This window comes from Hemibagrus wyckioides, linkage group LG14 (assembly GCF_019097595.1).
Source record: "Hemibagrus wyckioides isolate EC202008001 linkage group LG14, SWU_Hwy_1.0, whole genome shotgun sequence".
In the NCBI taxonomy this organism is placed as follows: domain Eukaryota; kingdom Metazoa; phylum Chordata; class Actinopteri; order Siluriformes; family Bagridae; genus Hemibagrus; species Hemibagrus wyckioides.
The window spans coordinates 14,331,814-14,345,786 of NC_080723.1; the positions used below are offsets into that span (position 1 = coordinate 14,331,814).

The following is a 13,973-nucleotide window of genomic DNA, read 5'->3' on the forward strand; positions in this document are numbered from 1 at the left end:
ATTATAAATAACATTCTCTCCACGACTGTATATACTACTGTGTATCCGGGAGCTTTTAAGCAACGTATAACTATTAGCATCAGAGTATTTTCGGAATTCTTTAAGATTTAACTAAATTTTACACTTGGCACAATGCAGTCAGGCGAGTACCGTTCTCCTGACAGCCGCCAAACCCAGACTCGCCCTTGGGATTGCCTGACAGAGCAGCATGATTCGTCACTCCAGAGAACACGTCTCCACTGCTCTAGAGTCCAGTGACGGTGTGCTTTGCATTGCACGTGGTGATGTAAGGCTTGGATGCAGTTGCTCAGCCATGAAAAATAATTATAAATAATTTTCTCTCCACAACTGTATACAATCAAGTGCTACTGTGTAACCAGGAGCAACGTATAACTATGAGCATCAGAGTAATTTCTAAATTCTTTAACATAAATTCTATAATGAATAGATTCCATGTATACCACAGTGATGAATTAAAAATAAATAGCACATAGTAATTTTTAATATTCATTTACAGCTAAATTTAATGCTGTGGAATATCCATGAAACATTATTTGCTGTTATCACCTATATTAAAACAGCTATAAACAGTTACAGAGACAAAAAAAAATGTAGATTCAAAGGCAAAATCATTTGACATGAAGACTTTCTCAAGGCAGATGATATATTGTACAGCTCAGAGTTTTCAGAGTGGTTCAGTGGCAGGATCCTGTGTTCTCACCATCGCAGCATGGGTTTGATCCCCAGGCCTGGAACCGACCCAGCCACTGAGGGGTTAATGCTCATTGCCGGTTACGAGCCAGGATAAAATGGAAGTGTTGTGCAGGAAGGGCATCCGGTGTAAAACCTGTGCTAAAACCTGTGCCAAATGTAGCAACCCTAAACAGCGGAAGAACAACAACGTATTGTACAGCTCTCAATAAAAACCATATAGAAAGGCTGATGATGGATCTTTACTTATTCCTCTTGATGCAACAAAGATGCTCTGGAATCTGCCATAAATAGTGATCAGTCTATCAGAAACACCTTTTACCATGCTCCTGAGTAAAACTGTAAGAGAAACACAACAGAATGTCCTGTACAGACATTTCTGTGTATTTATTTCATTTATGTATTCATGTTACAGACTCTAGAGCTTGCTGTGGCACATTGATTTGTCTTCAACCTGCACTCTGTTGCACAGGTAAGCACTGGTCGCATGTACAGCCAGCACTGAAGTGTACGCAGTCTGACGGCGTTTCGCCCGTGGATAAATATGCCGAGAGGTTTTTACATATCCGGCCGAGCCAGCAGGGAAGCCAAAGAATTCTCCAAATCGCAAAGAGTTTAAGAAGCTAAGACTGAGTCAGAGACTGTGCCTGGTGTACGATGGGCATTCATCTCTGATTCTCATCAGTGCCTTGGGAATAGCTCCAGCATGCACAGCTGTCACATGCGATCACATGATGGAAAGAGAGACATTTCTTCTACTCATCTGACCCTGCCTCACATCATCTCTCCACAAAACATCTCACACACGTGCACACTCAGGTAGTTTCCTACTCACTGCTTTCTGATGTCTGTGCATCAGACAAATGTTATACGGCTGCTGATGACACTGACAGGAAGTACTCTTTTTACTGAGTATAGAGTTTTCCAGTAACAATAATAAAATAGAAATTAGTGCGGTCCTGGCTCTATGAAACCTTTGCGACTGATATTAGTTATATATGTATATAGATATATATTATTTATAGTTATATTATAGTTATAGATATTATTATTATAAATTTAGATGACACGGAATGTTACAATATTCATATTCATATAATATTCATTCATATTCATTATATTTTATATATTTCTATATTCTGTGTTTTTTTTGTCTATTTATTTTTCCTCTGTTCTGTGCAGCTAATTCCATTCCATTATATTTTTACTCAATTTGTATTTATTTACTTTTAATTAATTTTTGACACTACATTTATTTTTTATTCTGTTTTTGTAAGATGGGTAATGTCTCGATTGTGTATGTTACTGTACGAGTATGTGATAAATTTGCATTTGAATACAAACACAAGTTAATATTAAATAGACACTGTAGGGGTTTTTTCTGTCTGTTTTGACCAGATCCCATGCCTAAGATTCATTCTTTCTCTCACAATGCAAAAAATTTTCTGGCAGATGCTCTTATCCAGAGCGACTTACAATTTTATACAACTGAACAAGTTAAGGCCCTTCCTCAGGGGTCCAGCAGTGGCAGCTTGATGGACCAGGGATAGCCATCCAATAAGTAGTCCAACACCTTAACCACCTAAGTACCAAATACCTTTACAATAATGATAGCTACTAAATAAAATGCTATTTTAAAAGCTGTTTAATGTTTAATAATAATGTTGGGAGCCTTTTTGTCAAATTAAACCAAATTTATTTAGACTAGGAATAATTCATTCAAACTATTAATACAGCCTTATTGTGACAGCATACAATTACGTGTTTATTGCATTTGTACTAGTTTTAGCTATCAACTATTGTTTCTATAGAAATCGCTAAATCACAGGAACCTACGGATTGATAAAAAACAAACTATATTTAACAAAAAAAAGCCTAATCTCCAATATGGTGAAATGTAGTAAGGAAATGTTTATTTAATATTTATGGATTGAGTCTTCAGTCTCAGCACATATATGATATGTTAGTGAGAGATGGACTGTTGGAGATTTTGTTCTTTAAACACTGCTTATACACTGCAGGGCATTCAATAATAAAGCAAAAAAAAATGAGTGGTAACATCACCCCACTGCATATATGCCTACAGCACCAAATCATGCTTCATCTCTTATTTGTTTTAGCTTTATTTTACCAGGAGGATCTTGATGAGAATGTCTTCTGAAAAGGGCAGAGAGAAAAAGCTGGAATTCAGAGCAAGTTTTTTAGGGCTTATATTACATATTCACTGAGGAAGAGGCAGGGGTCAGAGCTAGAGGTAGCAGAGCTAAAGATGTTGAGGTTCTCTTTGGGAGTGACAAGGTTGGACAGGATTAGGAGCTAGTACATGAGAGGGACAGCTCATGTTGGACATTTGGGGGACAAAGTTATGGAGATGTTTGGACATGTTCAGAGGAGGGAGAGTGAGTATATTGGTAGGAGAATGTTGGACATGGAGCTGCCAGGCAGGAGGCAAAGAGGAAGGCCAAAGAGGAGGTATATGGATGTAATAAATGAGGATATGAAGCTAGTGGGTGTAAGTGTTGAGGATGCAGAAGATAGGGATAGGTGGAGAGAGATGATTCGCTGTGGTGACCCCTGAAGGGAAAAGCCGAAAGAAGAAGAAAAGGGCTTATATTACATATATAATTTCATGTTGGCTGAATAATTTACACTTACGTATCATTTTAACTCACCACTATATCATCACTGTGTGTAATGGTCAGTACATAAAATCATTGCTGGCACATGTGAGTCATTCCAAACCAAAAATCAATCAAAATGATTCCTAAATACTGGAACTTTAGTAAAGACTAGGATATAAAGTACTGATATGAAGCATATTGAGGCAGTTCCAGTGCATTTACTTCAGAGTGCAGAATATTCAATTTAATTCAAAGCATCATTTCACCCCAGAGGACAGTTTTGATTAATTGCGGTTCATCTGACACTTTAAATCTATCAATATGATAGAACAGGAACATGAACAGCAGCTCTGCCATACTGAAGCCAATTTGTTCACCTGGCATCTTCCTCCTTTGGCCTGTGGGTGAGGAAACTGTGGATCGGTGATCTAACAGCATTGCAACATCCACCGTCTTGACAGAGGCTTAGTGAAATGGAGCAGCTCCAATGCTTCTTCATCCCTGTTCCCGCAGTACCTAGCAGTGCCAATGGAGGCCAAGCAGGACCAGGGGCAAGACCAGGGAGAATATTCAGGCAGGTAAATGGCCAGCATTTTAATATGGTACTTCTAGAGGAGTAAACTTTAAGAGTGATAACTCATTTCCCTGCTCAAGTAGACCTGCTGCAAATTACTGCATTCCCTTCCCACCCTTCATTAAGATGGCGTTAGCCCACTGCTGCCCGAACTTCTTACCGCTCCATCTTGCAGTATTGACCCACTTGCTTCAAATGCCAGCGAGCCAGCTCCCTGTGCTCCCTTCTCTTATGAATAGGCCAGCGTTAATTACCTCCACACATCTGTGTGCATACGTCCATCCAATTTCCATACAGCTTCATTACCAAGTTATTACCACAGGTCTGCTAAGTCCTCATCCTGCAGCACTACCTGGAGACCGGGTTTGATCCAGGCTCGGAGGTTTAGCATCGGGAAAGCTAATCAAGCAAGCCAAATCGTTAAAATGCAGGAAGGATACTGTAGCGGCCCTCGGTGTGATCTATTTGTCTCTCACAGGTCACAGGGTTTAGCCTTCTGATAATTAGCAATAATGTTAAAAAAATGCACAGGCTAACAGAGAAAACCACGGAACTCGTTCGGAGCGGAGGAATAACCCTGGAAAGATCACACGGCCGCTCGAAGCCAAGGTCGAGTCAGTGCGAGAGACTGACACTAATCCAAATTGGTTATTTGACAGCGAGAACAGCGAGATAATTTGCTTTGTACAATCACCTCAGTTATCATCAGTGTGTCGTGATCATTAACCTGAAAAAGGTCAGTTAAAAAAAAAAGGTTTCGTGTAAAATCTTTGAGTGAAGTGTTTGGATTTACTACAGCTAGCAGGGAGTTTTCCTCTTTTAAGAGAATAACTGTTAGAGACTGCAGGAGGGTAACAATGGAGGTCTTTAAACACTAATAAATGTACGTTTTCAAGAGAGAAAATAGCGTACTGTTTTATTGCATGACATGTAGAGTGGACACAGTATGAATTTTAATATAGTAAAAGTGTAATATAAGAAGTGCAATATTATTGTTATTATTGTTATGGTACAGTAAAGCAGGACATAGCTGGCATGCAATATACAATGTGGCATTGTTACAGTAGTCTATTTTTGTGTGTTTTTTGTGATGGATTTCACTATCCTTGCCTCTTACTCCTAAAAGCTTGGACGGGCAAAAAAGAACTGTCTCAGCTAATTTAATGCTTTATATAAAATGTTTGTTCCTCAAAACAGTTTACTAAACAGGAGAGTCTTGTAATATAGCAGGTTGTATTCCTGTATTCCCTCCAGAATTTGCTATAATTTTAGGAGCTTGCAATTTTTCACAATTATGGCACAGATTCGGGCCAAGATACATCATGTGACAGCCAAAGACCTTGTGCTTCATCTGTGTACTTGAACATGAGTATAGCTCTCATAGAAAGTAATTACACTGGTAACAGTTTGCAATTTTGACAATTCAAATAGGACAAAAATTTCAATACACAGTGTTTATAAATATCCCACAAGCCATCTAAGCAAGCTTTAAGACGTCACACCGTTTTGTTGTTTATTAATATACGTTGGGATTTTTACCAAATGCCATCGTACTATCATAATTTTTGTACCTCTCAGGTTGTTGTAGTTATAGCTGAATGTCATATGAGGTCGTGTCAGGTTATGGAAAAAGCTTAGCCTGAGGCAGACTTACGACTCAGAGATAAAAACATAAGGCGCGAAGTATTATGACATCTCAAAGACACTGCCATTGCTAAAATTGGCGTGTCAAGCTAGCATGGCAGCGCTGCCCAAATTTCTGATGGAAATGAAATGTGACCTCCAGGCCTTCGGTTCAGAGAGACATTGAGTGCCCTTAGTATGACGAAACAATCAGAAACCCTGTTCTCAAGCTGCATTTACCATGGCATCTCTCTCTCTCTCTCAGCCTCATTGTTGACCATTCAATATTACAGGCAATGCATATAAAATTCATACATTCTACTAAAATGCGACTTAATGAGGGTCACTGTCTGTGCAAGCTGCTGCACAGAGACCATGCAGAGACCTCCAGTGGACAACACAAAGCCATGTACAGGCTATAAATGATATCTTTTCTGCCCAAAGCTCAAAATATCCTGATTTCCATGTCTAAGGTTGGTTCCTCCTTTAATCTGTGTCGACTTCTCACAAGGCATCAGTTTCCTCTTAACAGTATTATGTTATTTATTGCCTGCAGGTATTTCCAGACCCCGCATGATAATCTAAACTGGCACATTTCCTAATAGGAAATTAGGAAGAAATGATAGCAGGAATAGAGAGAATTGAATCAAAACGGTGCATGACTCATGAAGAACCAATTGAAAAAGTTTCAATTGAAAAATTTCAATCAAATTAAGGGAGGGAAATAGTTTATTTCTGTTTTCATGCTGTTTTTAAAATCTATTCTGTAAAGCTCACTGTATTAATTTTCTTTATCTTTCATCAGTTAAACTATATTTGTGTATATAGTATAGATTTATATTCCTAATGAGCAGGTCAAGAAAAACACTCTGGTTCACTGTGAGCAAGATACTTTGAGAGTTCAAACTCAAAAGGATCCTCAGGGTGATACTGGGTATACTGGGTATAGTGGGATGAATTGAAAAGTTACAGAAGTAAGGGCAGTGGTAGCTCAAGTGATTAAGGATCTGGGTTGTTTATCAGAATATTAGGGTTCAAGCCCCAGCCTTGGCTCTAGGGTTAACAAAAGGCCTTTATCTTTTTGGTCCAGGGATGCTGTATTATAGCTGCTCCTGTGCTCTGACCCCAACTTCCTTAGCTTGGATATACAAAGAAAAGTATTCCGCTGTAATGTATGTATAGTAATCATAATAAAGGCTATTAAATAAGCTGAAAGGATTTTCAAGTAGGGCTGATCATACTGTATTGTGCATATGGGTTTCTGGGTGTTTATGAAGTTCTACAGCAGGTACACATCTACAGTATTTATGTAAAATCCACATAAACACTGATGCAAAGGTGAATCTTGGGTCAAAATTATTTTTAGGTGTACATCATGTGCAACAGTGGCAGGAAGTTAGAAACTTGAAACAGCTCAGAAACTACATGCTGGACACTTTAGTACAGTCATTTACAGGTACAGTAACATTGACAGTCACATGGTCTCCTGAGGCCTGGCCAGAGTTTATGCTTTTTATTAACACATGTGCTGAGTGTGAACATTTTTTCAGCAGACAGCAGAAGCCCTATCTGTGTGAACAGACAGCTAGTAGCATGGCAAGTGGTGACAGCAGCGAGAACAAGCCGCAATAGACACTCAATAGTGAAGAAAATGCCCTTGAGATTTTACTGGCACACGGAAAAGGAAAGTTTGCTGAGTTTCATAGTTAACCGTTCCAACTTGCACTTCTTTAAATGCAGAAACGGTTTGCAGAGTCTACAAATCAATCAAGAGGGATTCAGAGAAAATGGACTACAAATACATCCTTAGGGTGTGTTTGAGAGTTGTATTTTCCCCATCTCTAAAGTCTACTCACTCAGTTTTCCTACTTATTTTCCCCACCTTGAAAACATGAGGCAAACGCCGGCTCTGAAAATCCACATAACCCTCACCCCTGAGACAAACGCAATGTGAAAGATGAAGTGGCGCCTGCGTTTTATTGTACATCTCAAGGTCATGCAAATAAAAAAACATGAGGCCTTGGCACTTGCTGTGGCTCTGCAAGCTGTCCTACATCTGTAGGGTAAACATCCCCGCTCACACACTTTTGCTGCGAGCTTCTTTGTAGTCCTGTGCACTTTCGGTGCTGCTCGCCTAAACAGCAGGCTGTTAGCTGGCCTCAGAATTGCTCTGGCACCGGGTCCCCTCCTTGTTGGAATAATCAATACATTCCAATGACGGAAGAACTGAATACTTTTTGCTCGCTCTCCACTCGCTTTAAAGCAGACATATCTCAGGAGCACCATTAACACTTAGCCTACAGGAGCCGTCGCTGACTGAAATTGGCTGGGAAATTGCTTGAGATAGGCCTGATGTTCAACTACAAGAGGCTGAAGAGCACAAATTGAATCGGTTGAGACATGAGGGAGGACATGTCTTTCTCAAACTGGAATACTTTGGCTGGAGGGAGAAATATATGCCCATAGCAGAGCCTTAAGTGATTTTTGCAAGTGGACATGTAGCAGATAACAGCTCTTTTACCCTTGAAGCCTATGTTAAAGCAATTTAGCCTACATCAGCTTTTACTGCATATTCTAGAAGTCAGGTGCATTTAAATAGCAAGAAAACACTTCTGAACACGTTTAAACGAGCGTGCCTGTGCAATATTTAGGCCACATACAAGCAAAGATGATGAAAAAGCAGTGAACTTCTTTACAGGCAATTACTGCTGGATCTGAGGAACCCGAATCCAAAAGTTAATGATGGAGATGCAGATATTGACAGTAGCACTGGTAATAAACTTTAGCATGGTGATGAAAGACACATTCATCTTTACAGGACATAAAGTTTGTCATTTCCAAATCAAAGCTGTTAAATTTCAACAATGTTAGATATTGGATCCTCTAAGATATTGAAGACGTCCAATAAAACATAGAGACAGGACTTCATTTCCAGCTCTAAATCTGCTAGAGAGAGAGAGAGAGAGAGAGAGAGAGAGAGAGAGCACTTGAACAACACTCTGGCTAGCAACTGCGCAAAAATAAAGACCCTGTTCCATATTTACTTTAAGCTAAAATCTCCGCAGGCTGATCTGTACCTGACCCAGGATGGAGAGTAGTTCATCTGCTCTCTCTCTTTCTCTCTCTCTCTGTCTTTCTCTCTCTCTCTCTCTCTCTCTCTCTCACACATACACACACACAGTTTCCAGCTTTGAGTTAATCTCAGCACTCATCTCCTCTCATGCCAAAGCTAAAATGCACACAAGGGAGGTTTAATCAATGTCTCAGAAATGTCCATCGATCAGAAAGCCCACGGAGGAACCAGCACACACCTAGCCACTAACTATGTTTATCACGTCAACTCTACTACCGTAGCAAAAACACGAACAAACCCTGCCGACTGCCATCTCTCCTAACCCAAGGACAAAGGTCTGCTCGTGTCACTCGAGCTCAGAGCTCAAGTGCTGTCTAGTGACGAGTCTCATCCTAATCATTACGCTGATGTGTGGTGACAAATCAATCACGCTGTCACTTAGGCCTGTGGATGTGACTGACTTATGACAGAATAGAGATATAACTCCATGCTAATGGACGCGTCCAGAGATGACCTTGTCCGTAATGAAGTCTAATGGTTTAGGACGAAGTGCGTGTGGGCTCGGAGGTTAGTAGGGGTCTTCTCCTCGCAGGCAAGCTGAAGCATCGTGTAAAGCTTCATCAACACCGACCACTTTATCTCTGTTACACAGAGACTCCACAGGTCAGAGAACTGAGTGACCTTGAACCCACGTCACATCTAAAATGAGAACTGAAATGAGCCTTGAGCTAGGAGTTGATGAAATTAACCCAGACTAACGACAATTTAATGGTACTTTAATTCAACAAATTCGGAGTAATACAGACTCGATAGGAATAAATATTGAAACAATTAAGTTACTGATTTTTAAATGATCATCCCATTTAATCAAGAATGTTTAACACTTTACTGCAATTATATGCATATTGCCTAATAATCACTTCGCCGGATTTTAATAATTTATTAATATTTCTGTAGCACTTGGAGAAATTAGGCACTTCTCAGAGCTATACATGAAGCAACAGATCACGCCAAGATCTGGAAGATACAGTAAATATTTTATTGCTGATTTTTTTATTTTTTTTTTGCTCTAAACAACTTTCACTTGTCATCCTGCATGTTCACGCAGGAAAGCCAAGATATGTCTTTTAGCCTTGGTAAATATTGAAATATTCATTATTCTAACCATCTGAGAAGATATCTTCAGATAAATATATAAACAGCGGACTTTACCACCGATAATGACTAAATAAATAGAGATCTGTTATGTTCTGCTACTGCATGACCTCCTCAGTATCCAACTAACACAGATGGAGAGAAAAAAAACAAGACTATATGCCAAATCCATGCAACCATGCATCAAGGTTGTGTGGGTGAAGTTCACTTCCTTTTCTGACCCAGGCTGCATGGTCGATGGCTAGCCCAGGTCTTGGAGCTACTGTATCCGGATGATCAATAAAGACAAGAGCGGCAGGTCGATGCACACAAGTGACCCTTACAGCCCAATCAACATGAAAAATATATTGGTGTATCTATGTGCACTGAGGTGAAAATAGCACTGGATGCACAGTACGGCTATTCTCAGCCTCAGATACACAAAACAAGACTGTATGATGAAATTCACTACATTGATTGCCGCTAAATTAATTGTATTTATTTTCACTTCTACAGTTTGTAAGGATGGCTATTAATTACACAACTAGTATAAACCTAGCAGTTTACTAACATCAGATACTTTAGATAAAATTAACTAATATTCCACAAACTCCAAAAATAGGTATTTGACATGAATATTGGATAAATTCCACTCATTCATTAATTCATCGTCAGTAACTGCTTTATCCTGCTCACAGTTATGGAAAGCTAGTCCATCAAAGGGCACCATGCAGACACAAATTTACACTTCAGGGCTATTTAGAGTCACCAATGCACCAATTGGCATTATTTTAGAAGTTGGGAGGAAACTGTAGATCCCCCTCCACACACTCACACACACACACACACACACAGTAAACACAGATGCTGGTAATATTAAAGTTAAAATAAAACACAATCGGCTGCAAAGTCTAGCAAAGTTTAGTGATCCAAAAGCCAAAGCCATCTATTATCTATCATTAAAAACAGCACCCATGTCCGCTGTTCACTGATCAGAAGCCCCAGCACTGCCAAGCTGCCACTGTTGGGCCCTTGAGCAAGTCATTTAACAAGACCTTCTCTGCTCCAGGTACTGTATTTGCTGGCTGAGTGCAGCTTCCTAAGTGGGAAAAATTCACTGTGCTGTAATGTAAAGGCTTCTTCTGACTCAGTGGCCAACTTCATTAAAAAGTCAGCTTTATTGTGTCATTAAACAGGGTGCAAATAGAAGAAGACAAGTTTAAATTATTGCCACACATACATCACAGCACTGAGGAATTTTCTTTTCTTCATATATCCCAGGTAAGGAAGTTGAGGTCCCTGGAGCCCCTGGAGCAGAAAGGGTTAAGGGCCTTGCTCTATTGCCCAGCAGTGGCCGCTTGGTGGTGTTGGTGCTTGAACCCAAACCTTTTGATCAACACCCCAGAGCCTAAACAGTTGAGCTACCACCACCCCAGTGCCTTTTTATTTTCATTCAGGTAGAAATGAGATATGTTACTATATTTCTCTGGGTGCAAATACAATTTATATATGAATATAATCAATGCATAGAGAACAATCTCGAGGTAGTGTAAGCCAAAGAGAGAAGCACACTACATAATCTTATATTACTTTTTTTTTTTATTCAGGATCTGTTAACTCGTGTTTGTGCCTTGACATGTTTAAAGCAGTCTCCTAGTGTCCACTGTGTTGGGAAGCTAGCAAATCTCCAGTATCTCACTGTCCAGACCTGTTCCTGTAAAATCGGCATGCTATAGCATCCTAAATGATCAGTACAGAACTGTCAGTATATGTCTCTTACTATTCATCCCATCATAGCATCACACCCTGAAGTGAAATAGCTTTCCTCATTTTGAAGCTCAGTTCCAAGTGACTTCCCTGTAACCCCACATTTCTGACAGCGAATCACTTGTTGCTCTGTCAACACAGTGCTTCTGAATATTGCAGCACTTGACTTGCTCTAAGCTGGCAATTGAGCACGTCTGAACTATTAGCAGTGCCGTGCTGCAGGAAGCTTGGCTCACTTATCTTCCTCCACGCGAGATAACATCCATATTCAGCAGCCAACACCTTGCCGTGAGGCCTGGGTACTGATGAAAGAGAAGTGCACTAAGCGCAACACTCTAATGTGCTTAAAACCTTCTCCTGATGAATGTCAGGAACAGAGATTGAGCCGGAAAGAGCTGGCACGTTCAGGGACCAGGAGTAGACTGAAGCAGAGCAGACGAAGACAATAATGCATGCTGGGTTGATAGGGCACGGAGGCGGTCAGAAGGCAAGTGGTGCTGTTACGCTCTTTCTTTGCCTTCTGTCTTGAAGCTTTAGAGAGCTGTGCTGTCAATCTGATTAACAGCAAACTGCAAGTGAAAATGCACCAAAAATGCATTTAAAATACGCTGAATGCTAAAATCACTTACGCTTCTGCCACATATATTACGTCAATTTCAAAACCAATGCAACTGGGGGGAAAAAATTAGAAACCAGGAACAATATACAAAGTGTGTGGTGAAATGTTAGGAGCCGATTTGCTTATTAAACACAATCTGAATGTGACGTTCAGTATGAAAGTAAAGACGTCATTCAGCGTGTGCAGCAGGTTCAAGCTGGATGTGGATTCATCGTCTGTGAGGTGACTGCTTTAGCTTTTTGAGGAATCTAGCTGAACCTACAGAACACAGCGTACTCAGATTGCATTCATATAGTAAGAAATCTATGATCCTAATACACAGTTTACTGTTGTCATTTGTTAAATCCTTTATTTTAATTTGTTAACACACACACACACACACACACACACTAATGCTTCACATAACATTGCATTTAATTAACCAATAAACAATACAAAAGTAAATATAAATCCACCATCATTGTTCAGTTCACTGAATAAAAATCCCCTTTCTTTATGTTTTTGATTGAAACTGTAGTGAACACAACAAACAGCAACATAAAGGAATATAAAGCTTTACTCTAATCCCTCTGCCTGTCTCTCTAAATCAGGGATTTTCAACCTATTTGCAGCCTGGGAATCCTTTAACTGTAAAATCAATCCTTCAGAAACCTCAGACATAATTTATCTGTTAAAATGATGTATTTATTTTGTATCTGAACTGTCTACTCACCGAACACAAGATATTATTATTATCAAATAGTATTAGAGGTGACATTATGTACAGACGAGTTTGGTGGTTTGTGTTCAAGTCAAACAGGTTAGCTGGAAAGATCTCAATAAAAAACAGTCCATAAATTCAGATACGTACAAACATTCTCAACATTATAAAGGAGCTACAGAGCAATTCTGCTGTTTTACATTTTGCAATATTTCAACCTCCTTAAAGCCCAGATAGCAAATTACTTCCATCTAATGTTCTTGAGGCAAAAATCTATTCCCCAGATTAGCTTAGAATATAAAAATCTATATTTAATTCACAAACTGTCAAGAGAATAGAGGAATTTGGACAAAAACTCGGAGTGAAATTAGACTGGAAATTTAGACACTTGACCCTTCTATTGATTGAAACAGACCAGGAAAAGCAGAGTCCATGAACAAGTTACTAGAGCTGAACAATGAATTTACGATGTTTGGAAGTGACTTGAATGGCAGTAGTCATAAAACAAACGGAAATGTTGAAGCGCTAGCACTATCATTAATTCTATTCAATTTTATTTGTATAGCGCTTTTAACAATGGACACTGTCTCAAAGCAGCTTTACAGAACATAAGAAACATAGTACAAAAGTCTGAGGCGACTGTGGCAGGGAAAAAACTCCCTTAGAGAGGATCCAGACTCAAAAGGGAACCCATCCTCATTTGGATGACACCGAAGAGTGTGATTTTAACTTATTATAAGCACCGGAGAGTGTGATTATGAACAATGTCCTTTCTACACTCAGTTGAAGTTGTGGGATGCAGGTTCAGCATATGTAGAATGTTATTGTGTGTATTACACTATTGCGCTTTGAGTACCGAAAATCTTCACGAAGCAGACTCCTACTGGAGCTGGTCCATCTCTGGATGCCTCAGGATCCTCGCACGGTTGGCCTTTTCTCACTGAAGACTTCCTAAGCACTTCCTATGCATCCAGCATTCCTAAAGACTTTATAAATTGCTGTTTATTTTAGTCCCTCCAGGATTTCGCAGAGTTTTTGCGGCTAAAAATACTTGATTTTGCTGCAACGTTTAAATTTTTTTTGCTGAAAAATACCTAAACTGCTGAAATTGCAAGCAAAGGATTCTTCTTTTCAACTGGTACTAGTAAAGA

General features: G+C 39.5%; 1 protein-coding gene across 3 annotated transcripts in view; it reads right to left on the reverse strand.

The window, feature by feature from the left end:
• The window catches only part of brsk2a (BR serine/threonine kinase 2a), a 217,844-nt gene that overhangs the window by 77,563 nt on the left and 126,308 nt on the right, over nt 1-13,973 (reverse strand). The gene's annotated exons all lie outside the window — the stretch shown is intronic.